Below are 15,683 nucleotides of genomic sequence, written 5' to 3'. Positions count from 1 at the left end.
TCCCTATTAAGGATCTTATTTACATTAACAAATTTCCTCATACTTATTAAGCACAAACTGAGGCCTTAGTCAGGTGAACATCCTGCACGACTGTATGGAAAACATTTCAGGAAGATTTGTGTTTATGTGAAATGAGGATGTGATGTTTCTTTCAGCCAAACCACCTTTGGTGCCAAAGGAATGCATTCATAGAAACACAAAGCTGCTATTTACAGGGATACTTTGCATGTTTTTATATTTGGCTTGTATGACATGCTTCCATAGCCAGTGTATTGGCTAAAGAGGATGGTAGGCAGCTAAGCATTGTACTGCTGTGAATGGGGTCAGCAGGTCATGGGTGGGGTTTGGGATTGGTTAACCCAGCGGTCCCCAACCTTTTTTGTGCCACAGACCAGTTTATGTCCGACAATATTTTCAAAGAGAAATAAAACCAGTACTGGTACCAAAAAAACCCAAGATTTATTAATAACACACGGGAAAAGACTCAGGGAAACCAGGTTAATGATAAAAATGGTAAAATAAAGAAATAAATGAATAAATAAATGAATAAATAAATGAATAAATAACGCTAAAAAAACCCTGAAAACCATTCATTTCACACCCGAGCCTCAACTCTCGCGGCCCGGTACCGGTCCATGGCCTGGGGGTTGGGAACCGCTGGGTTAAGGTCCCTACCTTTTTATAGAATTTATACCTGTTTCAGAAATCTCTATAGAAAAGATTTAAATTTAAAAAAGCTATAATGCAACAATAGAGTCAGACTTTCTCTTCTTTATCGCATTTAACTGTAATTTTGAGCTGAAAACAATATAAGTACATGTGAGGGAGGCCATCAGGCTGAAATACCAAAAATAAACCGGTTAGAAAGATATCAGAAACTGACCATATAAACAATCGGATTCATTCATAAACAGAAGGAATGCACCGACAGACTGAAAGACCAAAGACTAAACTAAAGTGGATGACAGGATTATTTCCATGGTTAAGGAAAAACTATTTCACAACATCTAACCAAGTCAGGAACACTCATGAGGAGGAAGGAGTATCGCTGTCATCAAGAGATGCCCAGGCTTTAAAAGAAGCAGATTAAACATCCAAACAAGCCTCTTTGAACTAACTAAACCGAGGTTAACCTGTTTTTACCGACATAACCCAATATTGAATGGGTTGCATTGTTGTATTTTGTCATGTTTCTCAGGTCTTTGTCTGAATTTCTACGAACATTATTGCTAAGGATTGTCTTATTGCATTGGAGTCACACTGGGTTAAATATGTACACTTGGGTTTTAAGGGGTATTTATTATTTTCTTCTTTTTTTTTTTTGGGTTGTATGGAAGCCCCAAACGCAATTTTATTGTTCTTGACAATGACAATAAATAAATAAAATACTAAAAAAAAAAATAATAATAACGACATGACAAAAGTATGAAGTAGGTAACGAACAGGTCATGGAGGCCGTGTTACTGGTGTTTACTGATGATGTGACTGCTCATGATGAACTGTGGACAGGACTGCACTCTGCTCAGATTCACACAAATGCTGCAAAACCGTGTGGACAGACTTCAAAGTTCAGATGGACAATGAGCCGAAAGCAACCTGTGCAACAGATGAAGCAAGAGAAGTCAGCCACAGCAAAAGCCTGGCAGAGCATCTCGGGGGGGAAACGGCATGTAGGGATGTCCACGGGCTCAGTTATGAACTGCTAATGATTTTCATCCATTTTTAAATTGAAAATGATGTTAGTAATTTACTTTTAAGCCTCTGAAAATGAGTGGCCAGTTAATGAGCCCTTGTATTTAAGACTTAAAGCTGAGCGTCTACACTTTCATCACATATCGATTGTTTGATTTAAAATCCACTGCGGTGGCGCGAAGAGGCAAAACTACAAAAACAACAAATCATGTATGTGTCCTTCGTGCAGTTTACGAGTGCAGCTTCTGGCTCCAAAAAGTAACAGAGCAGCAGCCAGAACAGCAACCGCCATGTCCCAAAACCTATATGTGGCTTTGTGTCGCTGTGCCCATCTTTTATATACAGTCTGTGGTTGTCTGTAAACTAGGCCACTGTGGCCTCAGCAACTCAGAAAGTTGCTGAGTTCAGCACGTGCACTGAAGAGGCTGAAGGATCCAGCTCATCCTCAGCAAAGACGTGTTGGTTAATATCAATATTTGCAGTGAGGTACCAGCTAAAGTCTAAAGCAACTTGTTTAAGATGCTGTGGAACAAAAGAATCATTTACGGGTGATTAACAGCAGATATACAGAGATGCATGTTACAGAAAGAGCATGAAGATTTGCACCTTGAAGATGACACATCAGCCTGAGGTGCTGGGTGAGGTGCAACACGCGCTACAGCTCTTTAAATCATACAGACGTCAAACTTCCTTTATGCTTTTTTCTTGTACTCCACAAAAGGATTGTTGTCTCTGTAATAGTTTCATTTTTGCCTGTGCAACGTTTCGCTTCAGAAGTGTCATTTAGAATCTAAAAAAGCTTCAGTCTATTTTCTTATTTGGTGTTTTTCTGCTCGTAGTTAGAGTGCAGTTTTGTTCTGACTGAGCTAACGCTGAGCCGTATGTATGTATGTATGTATATAGAACAGCTGGTTGCTTAATGTGCCACACTCTCAAATCTAGCAGTTTTTTTTTAACTTGGCTGCAGGCTGAGAAATGCCTCCTCTCACTTTCTAGCAGCAACACCTGCAGGCAGTGAATGCGCCGCAGCAGCAGAGGAAGGAGGACAGATGTCCGTGTCCGTCGGTCTTTCTAAGCTCTACACTCGGCGTTTTTACTGGATTGAATTATCCCCAACATGAACTGTATGGCTATTGTCTTAATATTTGGGTATTTATCACAAGTCAAATCATTTCTGCAGTATAGGACAACGTTATCTCACATCTTCCTCAAAACCCCACAGGCCTACGCAGAGGTGATGCATTCATAATTTGGCTGCATTACTGAGTCTGTGGCTCACTTTAATCCACTCACTTGTGCCATAAAAGAAAGTTAGAATAATGAGTCTGTTTACATGCAACCCAAATATGAATGAAAAGCACCAGAGAAACAAAAACCCCATTTAAACAGTAATGAAAACAACTTTAGCTACGCATCTTTTTAAGAAAAGAGTAGAACAAACTGACATCTTCAGCTTGTTTAGTCTGAGGACTAACAGTGCAGATCTAATGGCATTCGCTTCACTGCAGCAATATATATGAAACCTGATTTTAAAGAGCTGAAGCGGCAAAAACAAAAAAAACTTAATTTCGACTCATTTATTCAAATAAGTTTAACTGTTGAAGCTTTACGATAAACACATGAAAGAGATTTGATATTATTATTATTTATCTCCTCACACAGTTGCTAAATTGTTTAGGGCTGTCGAACTCCAGGCCTCGAGGGCCGGTGTCCTGCAGGCTTTAGATCTCACCCTGTTTCAACACACCTGAATCAAATGATCAGTTCATTAGCAGACTTCTGGAGAACTTCAGGACATGTTGAGGAGGCAATTTAACCATTTAAATCAGCTGTGATGGATCAAGGACACATCTAAAACCCTCGAGGCCTGGAGTTGGACACCTGTGGTTTAGCCTCTTTTAGCTCATTGCTTCTTTAACAATTACACATATATGAACTTTGGATCAAACAGTTTTAAAATGCATTTAAAAAAGAAAAGAAAAAAACCCACCAAATATGCAGAATGTTACTTTGCTCTTTTCTTTTTGCAAACATCTGCATAAATGATAATAAATATGTGACATCACGCTACCAGCTGATACGAGATTTAACAAATTATTTACAGTTTGTTCATTTTGGGGGCTTTTTTCTACATTAACGTCCTTAACGAGTTTGTAGTGCAGTTTGAACAGTTATTTACCTTATTGAATTACATTTTAATATTAAAAATTAAAAAGTGTATTTTTCTTTTCTAAAACTAAAAAAAAGGAACTTTTTCAGTAATATTTCACATGTATTTAAATTGTTATATATTTGAACAGTAATAACCTGTTACTGTAAGGTGGATAACAAAGTCACAATAATAAATTAATCAGCTGTACTCAGTAAGTATCCCATGCTAACACGTATGTCGATCTGAAAACGTATCTCCATATTAAAGAGCTCCAAACAGCATTATTATCACTTTTAGATCATTCTTTTAACCTTGAAGAAGAGGTCAAAGGTCAAATATGACATGCTATGTTAAATCTTTTTATGGTGCTTCCTACATGTTGCTCTGTCCACGCAGTTTTGATCTTGTAAGGATCATAGTTTCTAATTTAAAAGGCTTTTTGTAAATTTTCCACCAATAACTCGTTGAGCGGGCCGTGAAGATCTCCATGGATGGAAGCCAAATTTTATCAGAAGTCATTCAAAACATTTCATGGACTTGCACGCACACGTGCGAACACTTTCAAGGACAGGACGTCGTCGGTGTGGGTAATCGGGGCAGACCGGGGGACTGAAGCCTGGCCTCTCTGTTCACGCAGAGAACAAATGGTAAGCGTTAAAAATTCTATTTTTCTTGCAGAAATCTTTTGCAGAGCCATTTCCTACGGCTGCCACACAGATTTGAACTTTTCAAACAGCAAAAAGTTTACTTTTTGACAAATTTAGCTACAACACTGAGATTAGTCAGTCTGCTTAAACTTTCCAGTTAACCTGATGAAACACTTTACATTATGTTGTAAGTACTGACTCAAGGCGGCTGTTTTACTGCTCATCACATATTTGGGAAATTATTTGGAATATCAAAAAAACTAAATATTCCAGGTAATTACTTGCTGCAGTATTTACAAACCGATTGCACACACTTACACGCACACAGTTCACAGGACGGTGTCAGTGAATAATAAGGATCAATATTAACCATTTAAGCAAACACTGCCATAGTGAAGTAAAATGATTATTAGCAGCTGGAGCAGCGTGTTTCTGTGAACATCAACAGTGAGTTTAGATCCACGAGGTGGACGCGAACATTACTGTTGGTGTTTGTTTGCATTTCGCCATCTCCCTCCTGCCAGCCAACAATGTATTCATTCAACTTCAACAGACATCTACGGCCAAAGGCTGTGAGAAAAAAGGAACAAGAGAACAGGCTAGACCCGTTAGCCCCATCAATACGATCAAGAGGACGTGCATGAAAATGTTCTCCGCATATCTGCCCTTAAAAGAAGCAGCGATACAGATACGGTGACTCTGGGGTCTGTCGTTTAGTTTTAACGTCTCTGCAGGTGCTTTACTTTCACAGACGGCTGTGTTAGCGCTCCACAGAGCTACAGCTACGTCGTTGCATTGGTTTTTCAGTGAAATGAAAAGGACAAGGAAGGTTATGAGACTACGAGCTGTAGGACACACGTCTGCTGAATGAAGGCAACGTGCAGCTATTTATGGTCCATTTGAGTCTTTTTCTGGTAATTTGGTGTCTCATTGTTTCTCATGGCAACCCAAACAGAAATCTTATTTTCAGTCCTTGAATTTCTTTAGAATTTGTTCATGTCTTGTTGAAGTCATTTGCCTCTCATAGAAGATGATTTGTGTCTCCATCTGGATATTTATACTATATTTATACAAAAATAGGCGCGCTATGAGCAAGAAGAATGAAAGACAAAAGACTCAAAAATGACCACAACGCATGCACAATGAACAAATAGCATAAAATACATAGCAACTCTGCACATAAGGACCCAAAAGAGAGACACGAAATGAGGAAAAATAGACTAATATGACAAAAAAGACAAAAGAAGCAAAACTGCAGAGACACAGGACAGACAAAATCATTAGGAGGCAAAAAGACCCAAACGAAATACAAAAAGGGCAAAAGGTGACACAGTGTGGCAAAAAGGACTTCAAACCACAAAAGCAAGAGACACAAAATGACAAATGATACACAAAAAGAAACAGATGCAAAATGACCCTCAAAGAGCCAAAGAATGACCGTAGATGGACACAATAATTAAAGCAATACACAACAACCAAAAACAAAACAGACACAGTGTGAACTCAAACTGATCAAAAGCAATGCAAAGAGGAAGAAAAGGAACCAGGAAATTGAGAAACAATTTGAGACACAAGATGATGATCAAGATGCAAACTGAAGAGAAAATTATGTTTAGAGATTCCTGAATAAATGTGACAAATTTGTCTGTGATATACTTCACCTCTGCAGTCAACAGAATGGAAGAAAACTTCAGTTGCTCAGAAAATCCTTAAATTACAACTCCTCATACAAACGTTGGTGATCATAAAGGGGAATCTAGATGTCGCTGCTCATCTGGCTCACGATCCATGTGTGAAGCACAAACAGAGAGTGATGCGTTCTTTAGGTTTGGTGAGAGAGAATGACAGAGACAAACCGGTGACCTCGTGTTAGACCCATTACATGAACACTGAATGCAAACTTGATTCAATTCTGACCCATATTGTAGGACAAATAACGATTCTTGTGAGTTTTGGACAGGTGGACGGCATCTGTGATGAGCTGAAAATGTGCAGTAGAACTCACATTCTGGGGTTTATTGTGTTTGTTTTTTATCTTTTCCCATGCAGGAAAGCCTTTATTCACATAACTCTGGACAAGATGGACATTTGAGTGCAACACCATCAGGGGTAAAATGGTCCCAGCACAACTGGGATTTACAGAAATACGTCTACATCTTGTCGCTGTGGACAAAGGGGCAGAGATACAGATCTGAGGGACAGCTACTAACGTGAGAAACTCGTGTTCGTGCTGTGCACTTGTTGGTCCTTCAGCTTCATCCCTGCCACAGAGAAGATAAATGTCACGACATACAGAGACCTTGGTGGTGTTGTGAAACTGAAAACAGTGGAAACTGTCCACCGTCTCTGCTTCTAACCATGCCTCTTTGATCTTTGTTGTTTTTTGTGCTTTTTTATCATTGTGGTAAAGTCTTCTATGGTCGTTCCCTTCCTGTTTAACCTTTACAGCCAATCAGCGTTTAACGAAGGCAATGCTGCGCTGGCTTTTTGGAAGAGTGTGTGCAAGTATTTCCCGCAGCTTGTGTGCTGGTTGAATTCCTGTAATTCTTCACTCCACGTAGCCAAAGATCTCCAAAACAGTCTTTGTAAGGAGCTCCCTCTGCATCTACAGACCCCACAGGTTTGCCAGTAAAAGTCTGAGCACTGATTCTGAACAGTTCTCTGGTTTGAATTTGCACCGCCTCAGTGATGCTCTTAGCAAGTTCAGTCGCCCATGCCTGTGATCAGCCAACCACACCAAGCAGGGGCCATGTTGTCTGACACGAGTGCCTTGCACAGCTGGAAATTCAACATTTTTTTTTTCCATTTAAAATCAGAAATCGGCCCTAAATAGAATAAAACTTGTTTAGCAGCAGTGAACGTGCTGCTGAGGAAACATCTAATGCAGAAAACACAATCCTGTGCCAAAGACCTTTTCAGAAAAGAAAAAGCACACTGCTCCTGGTGTGGTGATGCCAGTATTGCCACACAGGCATGAAAAGACCTGAATTGTGAATTAGTTGTTTGAATGGTGAAGATGTAAAGCTTTGTGCCTTTCCACTGAGATCCAAAGACAGCAGAGTCACTGAATGTGGGAAACATAGACGCTATTACTCCTGTTTTAAAGATGGATTGCTAACTTGAGGAGGAAAAAAAACCAAAACAATATTTTAGTTATTTGACAGTTTTTTAAGGACGTATTGTTCTCATAATGTGCTTTACTTAAAGATACTGACATTACGGGTTATGGTGCTGTGATTTTAATGGTCTGGCACACTTGAGAAAGAGGCATGAACTAAAATAACGTGCACACCCTGATTTAAATCAGGTCTTCTGCACAGATCACTTAAAATTGCCTAAAAATACAACCACATTATGAGATCATCTCATTACAGTTATTCATGCAAGACATTTTTAGCAGAGCAACTAATCTGCGACCTCTTAATATTCAATAACTAACCTTCCAGCAGTGAAACTGACGTAAAACGACCAACAAAGACAAAAAGCACACAAATAACCCCAAACAAGGCAGGAGAAGAAGCAACAACAAGGAAATGCAATATCACACAAAAACGACTTTTATGGAATAGAACAAGTCTCACAAAAGTGGCGCAAAACTACAATAAAATGGCACAACAGCTACACAAAGCCCCACACTAAAGCCGCAGAGGGCCCCGTGTCTATTATCCTGACCAACACAGTGAAGTTTGAAGTATTGGAATTAAATATGGGTGAAACTCTTCCACGTGGACCCAACGGTTCACCTCAAAACTAGTTCCCCATAGAAGAAATGTAAAGTGCGCCGTGCGTGAAGGCTTTCGGAGGTACCGGTCCCGCTCTGACACGGAGTTGCCTCCACGCTGAGCCGCCTGGTCAGACACATCCTCTGCACACACTGCTGCAGCTGCCGCCAGCAAAAAGCGGATTTCCCCTCAGCTAGCTGAACTGTGTCACACCGCGGTCGCTAGAAAACTGACACCAAAAACAGAAAAGAAGGAAAAAAAATAAAGAAAAGTAAAGTGTCCGGCTTACCTTGTGAGTGAAATCGATTCCTTACAGCTCCCAAAGTCGCCGCTCGTTTGTTTTCTATCTAATCATGATTTGAGAGTTTTGAAGTGAAACAGGAGAGGATGTAGAGCGCTGACAAAAAGGCCACCCGCAAAACGGCCAGTTCCTCTATCCGCGTGAGTGTACAAGGAAGTAAAAGTTAACTTGCATTATAGCCCGCAAGTTATAAAAAAGTCCGGAAGCAAGGACGGTATCTATGCAAAGTACGAGAGGGCAGTGAGCTGCAGGATGAGCGCTTCTGATGCTCAGGCTTGTGTTTTCACATAAAAGTCGTAAAAGGTCGTTTATAACACGTTTCTCTGTGTGTTGGAGTCTTCTCACAGTCTCACGCGCTCATGTAAACACGCACACAGCTGTTTGACCTACGAGTGTCAACTAACAGGGGCGTTTCCAGGTTTTTTATTAACGGGTGGCACAACAGGGGGATGCGCGGGGGGGGGGGGGGGGGGGGATTAATTATATCAGAATAAATACAAAAACAAACAAAGTGGAAACTGTTTAAAAATTCACAGATTTATGGGAATAATAATGGGAAGAAAATTACTGCGCTGGGATTACCAGGGCGTAACGGCAGGAAGGCACCTAGCAAGCCTTTGTTTTAAAAAATTAGCATCAGATTTCAATTGTCTGGATACACTTATTGGGGATTGAACTTTAATTCCAGACAAAATGATTTTGTCTACTCTGTACTACGGGCAGTAGTGGTTTTTAGGCGACACGGGCGGTTGCCCAGGGTGGCATCGTGGTGGGGGGCGGCATCACGGGCATCGGCAAAAAATAAATAAATGCTCGTACTTGTGCTGCCCCGACGTCAGCCAGTGCATATTGGGAATGGCATTGGCACCGATCAGTTTTTGTGAGGTTAGGGCTGTGTGCAGACAGGAGTGGTGGTAAGGAGGACCCAAAGCGCAGACGCTCAGAGGCAAGAGTGTACTTCAAAACAGCTTTAATGCTAAACTCAAACAGTAACAAAAACCGAGACGCCAAAATAAACTTACACAGCAAGACGACGGTAGATCACCAACCAGACACAAAGAAACACAGGGCTTAAATACACAGAGGGAGCAATCAGGGAATGGGTAACAGGAGGGAAACACAGCTGGGGCAAATCAGGCCTAACGAGACAAGGGGAGCAAAACCAGACGCATTTACATGAGACACAGACTTTCAAAGTAAAACAGGAAACATAACACAGACTGAGCTAAAGACACAGACTCGCATGCAGGCACTGCAACAGAGGGAACAGAGGCATGGGACCAGGGCAGACAGACACTGACTGGACACGGGGTTATAGCAACTAAGGATACACAGAGACGCCAACTAGACAAGGGGATACAGCTGACAGGGGAGACAGAGCAACTAGAGAAGACAGAGACATAAACCATAAGACAGAACTCAAAGAAACCAAAGACTAGAAATGATAAATAATATAATAAACTCAAAAACCCTGGGTCAACGACCCAGGCATCCTAACAGTTTTCTATCGCCCTTTTGCTGGGAGTAAGGGCGCCCTCCCGCTTGCGAGGTGCGCCTGCTGCTTGCAGCGCAGAGAGGAGAGGGCGGGGCGGCGGGGGATTCTCTGACCGGCTGGAGCAGCATCTAATAACCAACTCGCAAAATAAAACAAAATAAAAACAAACCAACAAACACGAAAACACCAGACATTATAATACAGACTTATAATTTGCACCGATGTTTTTTTGAAACTCTATACACAAAAAGTGAGCGCGAGAGCCCTCGGTGCGCCTGCTCGCTGCTGAAGTCAAAGTAAACTTTATTGTCATCTCCGCTACAGTTCAGTATATAGAGAGACGAGATGACGAGGCTCCAGTTACAGCAGTGCAAGTAAACAAACAATAAATATAAAATGAGTAAGAAAATAAATATACACTTTAGGACTCGGGGTAAAGGATCAATAACAATTTAAAATTCATAATTTACAGTTTGATGATTTAAAGTCTCACACACAACCTGTCGAAAGGGGAGGGGGGCCGGCTGCTTCCAAATAGAGCACATTTCATTCATAATGATGTAAATCCAAGCCCATCATGTATTCATGATTTGAATCCTGGGTTGTGTGAAATCTCAGAAATGCACCCTAGACAAAGTGAATCTGTGAACTAAGGTGTAGGTGTGTTAGATCATGTTGTGGTGATGCTTGGGTTGGGGGATCTGTGTTCATACTGGAGTGCAAAATTAAAACCAATGGAAGATGGACAAGAAAAGTTCAAAGCCATCAGGTGCTCAGTTTAGAAAAAAGGCTGTGGACCATTAACCAATGTTCGCCCTTGATGGCAGAGTGCGGCACCTGGAGCCAGGAACAAGCTTGCAAAGAGCATGCACATTTTTTGCCGCCTGGGCACACACAAATTAATTGGGAGACGCAGACTGATGCAACAAAAACCAGTAAGCAGGGTGTACACTATAGTCTATATAACACAGGAGTGTTAGGCTATTATGTACACGTTGGCAAGTTGTCTGAAACAAATGAGCGTGCTGTGTGTGCAACAGTGCGGCAAACATTACTCGTCCTTTTATTTGATGCACAAGTAGTGCTGGTCATTATCTGGTAGCTAACTGGGTAAGGGTGCCATGGCTCTGTAGCTCTATCTACTGTTATTGGGAACATATTTAGTTTCAAAGGAAGTTACGGGGCTTTCCCTCCTTTGTAGAGGGCTTATATTTCACCAAAACTATCTAATATGCATATTCACACACATTATTATAATTATCATATTCTTTTTTTTCTTTAAAAGAGTGTTTTAAAGAAAATACATTAAGAAACTGATTATTTTTGATATATATATAGATATATATATATATATATATCTATATATATATATAAAACACCCAGCACGCCCCTGCGGGCGGTTTATCCTTCAAGCTCGGGTCCTCTACCAGAGGCCTGGGAGCTTGAGGGTCCTGCGCAGTATCTTAGCTGTTCCCAGGACTGCGCTCTTCTGGACAGAGATCTCCGATGTTATTCCCGGGATCTGCTGAAGCCACTCGCCTAGCTTGGGAGTCACCGCACCTAGTGCTCCGATTACCACGGGGACCACCGTCACCTTCACCCTCCACATCCTCTCGAGCTCTTCTCTGAGCCCTTGGTATTTCTCCAGCTTCTCGTGTTCCTTCTTCCTGATATTGCTGTCATTCGGAACCGCTACATCGATCACTACGGCCGTCTTCTTCTGTTTGTCTACCACCACTATGTCCGGTTGGTTAGCCACCACCATTTTGTCCGTCTGTATCTGGAAGTCCCACAGGATCTTAGCTCGGTCATTCTCCACCACCCTTGGGGGCATCTCCCATTTTGACCTCGGGACTTCCAGGTTATACTCGGCACAGATGTTCCTGTACACTATGCCGGCCACTTGGTTATGGCGTTCCATGTATGCCTTGCCTGCTAGCATCTTGCACCCTGCTGTTATGTGCTGGATTGTCTCTGGGGCATCTTTACACAGCCTGCACCTGGGGTCTTGCCTGGTGTGATAGACCCCAGCCTCTATGGATCTTGTGCTCAGAGCTTGTTCTTGTGCTGCCATGATTAGTGCCTCTGTGCTGTCTTTCAGTCCAGCTTTGTCCAGCCACTGGTAGGATTTCTGGATATCAGCCACCTCCTCTATCTGCCGGTGGTACATACTGTGCAGGGGCCTGTCCTTCCATGATGGTTCCTCGTCTCCCTCCTCATATATATAAGGACGTATTGTTCTCATAATGTGCTTTACTTAAAGATACTGACATTAGATTAGATTAGATAGAACTTTATTACGGGTTATGGTGCTGTGATTTTAATGGTCTGGCACACTTGAGAAAGAGGCATGAACTAAAATAACGTGCACACCCTGATTTAAATCAGGTCTCCTGCACAGATCACTTAAAATTGCCTAAAAATACAACCACATTATCAGGTTATGGCGTTTTGTCATTAAAAATGCTTCCACTTGTATGGTGAGTCTGAACTTTGTTTTTCAACTCGGTCCATCACAAAAGGTAATGCAGCAAATTTATTTTGAATTGAATGATTTATATAATTCAGAATTAACATTATATCAATATATCAAATAATACTGCTGAAATATAATAGTGCAAAAGTAACACGACAAAACTCTGCTCAGACTGTGAATCTTATATAGTGATTTCCTACTCTCCCAGAGCACTCTATAGAACATGCCCTAGTCACTTTCTCTAAACTGAGTGCTTCCTAACTCCATTCACACTCCAATGGATGCACCAGAGAGCAACTGGGGTTAGTATCTTGCAGGCATGCAGACTGGAGCAGCCAGGGATCGAACCACTAACCTTCCAATCAGTAGGTGACCTGCTCTACCTCCTGAGCTACAGCCACCAAGTGGTAAACATGAGTAAACCGTCACTAGGTTTTGGATAAAGTGTACACTCACAAACCTGTCAAAACTGCATTTGAAACGTTGGCTACCACAGCAGTATAGTATTGCAACATGGCATTTGGGTCTTCTAACTAAAATAGGAACATAAATAGTGGAGCATTGCCAGACCTGGCCCACATCTGGTTGACATACATCCTGCCATGACACCAGTCAGTCAGAAGTGCCAGCTTGATGCCGGACCCGAACCAGACCTGTTTTCTATGAGCCTGGGCTACATAAACCAAACCACAATCAGGCCAGATGTGGCATACGATCACATAAACAGTGCCATCTACACCAGGCCTGGCCCATATCTGGATGACATATCACTTACCATGCCACCAGTCAGCCAGCAGTGCTGGCTTGACACCAGATCCAGGCCAGGCCTGTCTGCTATGTGGGATATAGTGCTGCAGAACTGTGCACCTCCTCATTCTTTTCCCACATGTTTGCACTGAGTAGGAGATGCTCTGTATCCCATTGTACACGTGTACAGTGACAATATTATTCTAGCATACATTTTTAAAATAAAAGTGGAATCTAGCCACAACAGTCTGATTGTGAAATGCAAAGCAGGCATTTTTTTTTTATCATCATGAAAAATCGTTTTTGACTGTTTCTGCAGCTACAGACCACAAATCTTACTCTTTATCTAAACCCCTGTAACAGTACATTCGTTTTTTCATTTCTTGCTTTAAACATCTTATATACACGCTGGCCACACGTTGGGCTGGTGTTGGAAACACAGATTTGGGTCCATGTTGCCATGTTAGCATCACACAGTTGCTGCAGATTTGTCAGCTGGACACCCATAATGCAAATCTCCTATTTCAAAACATCCCAGGTTTTCTGCTGGACTGATCTGAGTTCAGTGAACCCAATGTTGTGTTTGAGGTAGCTGAGCGCTGTGACACGGTATGTCATCCTGCTGGAAGCAGTCATCAGAGGACACGGTCGTAGTAAAGAGATGGACATGATCGACAATTCTCAGGCAGGCAGTGGTGTTTGAACGATGCTCAGTTGGTACTAATATTTTACTGAAAATGTGCAAACTGTAGTCTCGGTTTCTCAGTTTGGTCTTCTGCTGCTGTGTCTTGTGCATTCAGAGATGCTCTTCTGCACATCTTGGTTGTAAAGAATCTTTATTGGTGTTATTTTTGCCTTCCAGTCAGCTCAAAGCGTTCTCCTCATACATCTGACATCAAGGTGTTTACACCCGCTCACTGGATGCTTTTACCTTCTTCAGGTGATACTCTGTGAACCTCCTCTATAAAAGAAGGATGTGAGGAAAAATCTGGCACCAACACTCATGTCACATTTTGGTCACCTTGACCATGTCAGCACACCTGAGTTGCTGCGATGTGATTGGTTGATTGGTCGTCTTAAAAAGCAGTTGAACAGGTGTATCTGACGAAGTGGCTGCTCACCGGATGTGAGTGAAAAATTATTAAAAACCCGGGATGTCGTAGGCATTTGTTTCACCTGCGTTAGTCATAGTTCCAAACTCCAAAGAAGGATCATGAGTATTTTCACTCGCTGAAACGTCCTGGAAGCATTTGTTCATCAAATGTTTTATAAATATCTTTTTAAAAAGGGCAGCACAGCCTCATTTCCTTTACTCTGCATTTATAGTCGGCCTATTTTCAGAGAGGAAATTTCCCGCTGCTTCTTCTGAGCAAAGAATGATTATTTACAGCTGAATTTCCTTTTAAGTGAATAAAACAGTAAATGTAATATGTCCTTTGATAGCAAGTTAAGTTTGAGGTTTACTAGGTGACATCAGAACTATAGAAAAGTCAGCATGTGTGCGGATCAGGATGAAGAGAATAAAAACCCTGCTCTGCCAGACAAAGAAGAAAAAGCTACAAAGATGAATATTTTAGAAAATATGACGACACAGTCAAATATTTTACAAAGCCTACAGGGACATTTTAATCGCCCAAGTTGGAGAAAATATTCCAAAGAGTGTAAAATATGAAATGATCCCAGATTACGTTCATTTCTGGGAATATAATATTTAAATCTTTTCCTTACACAAATACAATAAACATAAATGTTTATGGGCCCAGAGCCGTCATGCTGCTGTTTGAAGTGCTGTCAGATTATCTGATAGATTTGCATGTGTAACTTGTCTCAGTAATTTGCATGATAGCGAGAGAGGAGCGGGCGAGATGGGAGGAGGTGAACACAGAGCCACTGATCAGCTGTTTGTATTAGCAGTTATTCGTCTGTGCGTCGTGCCGGCGGACATAAAGTCACATTCGAGCAAAAGTGAGAAGTGGGTCAAAGTAGCTACAATAAAGTGTACATACAGAAAATAACCAATAAATAATGAATACACCAGATTTCAGAGCTCATGTTGCTAACACTTGCTATGCTAACTCACACAGTCTAATTTGTTCCAGCTGAGTGAACAAAATCTGCACCGTGCACTTTTTTAACAGCTGACTGAACTCTGTGGTCACTAATAAAGAAATAACATTAAGCTGCTTTTCTGTGTCTTCACATCCATCAACCGTATTAATGCAACATTACCGATTTCCTGTTTGTGCAGCTGAACACATGAACACATTATATTAACACATATACACAGCATATCGACTGGTGTGTAACAGAAGTGGATTTCCTAAAGCTGCTCGTGGATCAAGTGGCTCTACAGCGACGAAAAGACAGGTTGTGTTTGTCCTGAGCTGAAAATAAAAGGTTGAGGGCTGTTTCCCATAAACTGTTCAGTGAAGTGAGATTTACAGAGTGCTG

General features: G+C 41.5%; 1 protein-coding gene across 1 annotated transcript in view; it reads right to left on the bottom strand.

Annotated features, from left to right (window-relative positions):
* The window catches only part of plcg2 (phospholipase C, gamma 2), a 51,368-nt gene extending 42,505 nt beyond the window's left edge, over positions 1–8,863 (bottom strand). Inside the window, exon 1 of the mRNA XM_080871889.1 lies at positions 8,503–8,863. The gene's annotated coding sequence lies outside the window, so the exon portion shown is untranslated. The remainder of the gene's footprint in view (positions 1–8,502) is intronic.
* Between the last annotated feature and the right edge of the window lie 6,820 nt (positions 8,864–15,683).

This window comes from Rhamphochromis sp. 'chilingali' (genome assembly GCF_963969265.1).
Source record: "Rhamphochromis sp. 'chilingali' genome assembly, chromosome: 2".
NCBI lineage: Eukaryota > Metazoa > Chordata > Actinopteri > Cichliformes > Cichlidae > Rhamphochromis > Rhamphochromis sp. 'chilingali'.
Note: the sequence above shows the minus strand (reverse complement) of the source record. Positions and strands in the feature narration are given on the sequence as shown.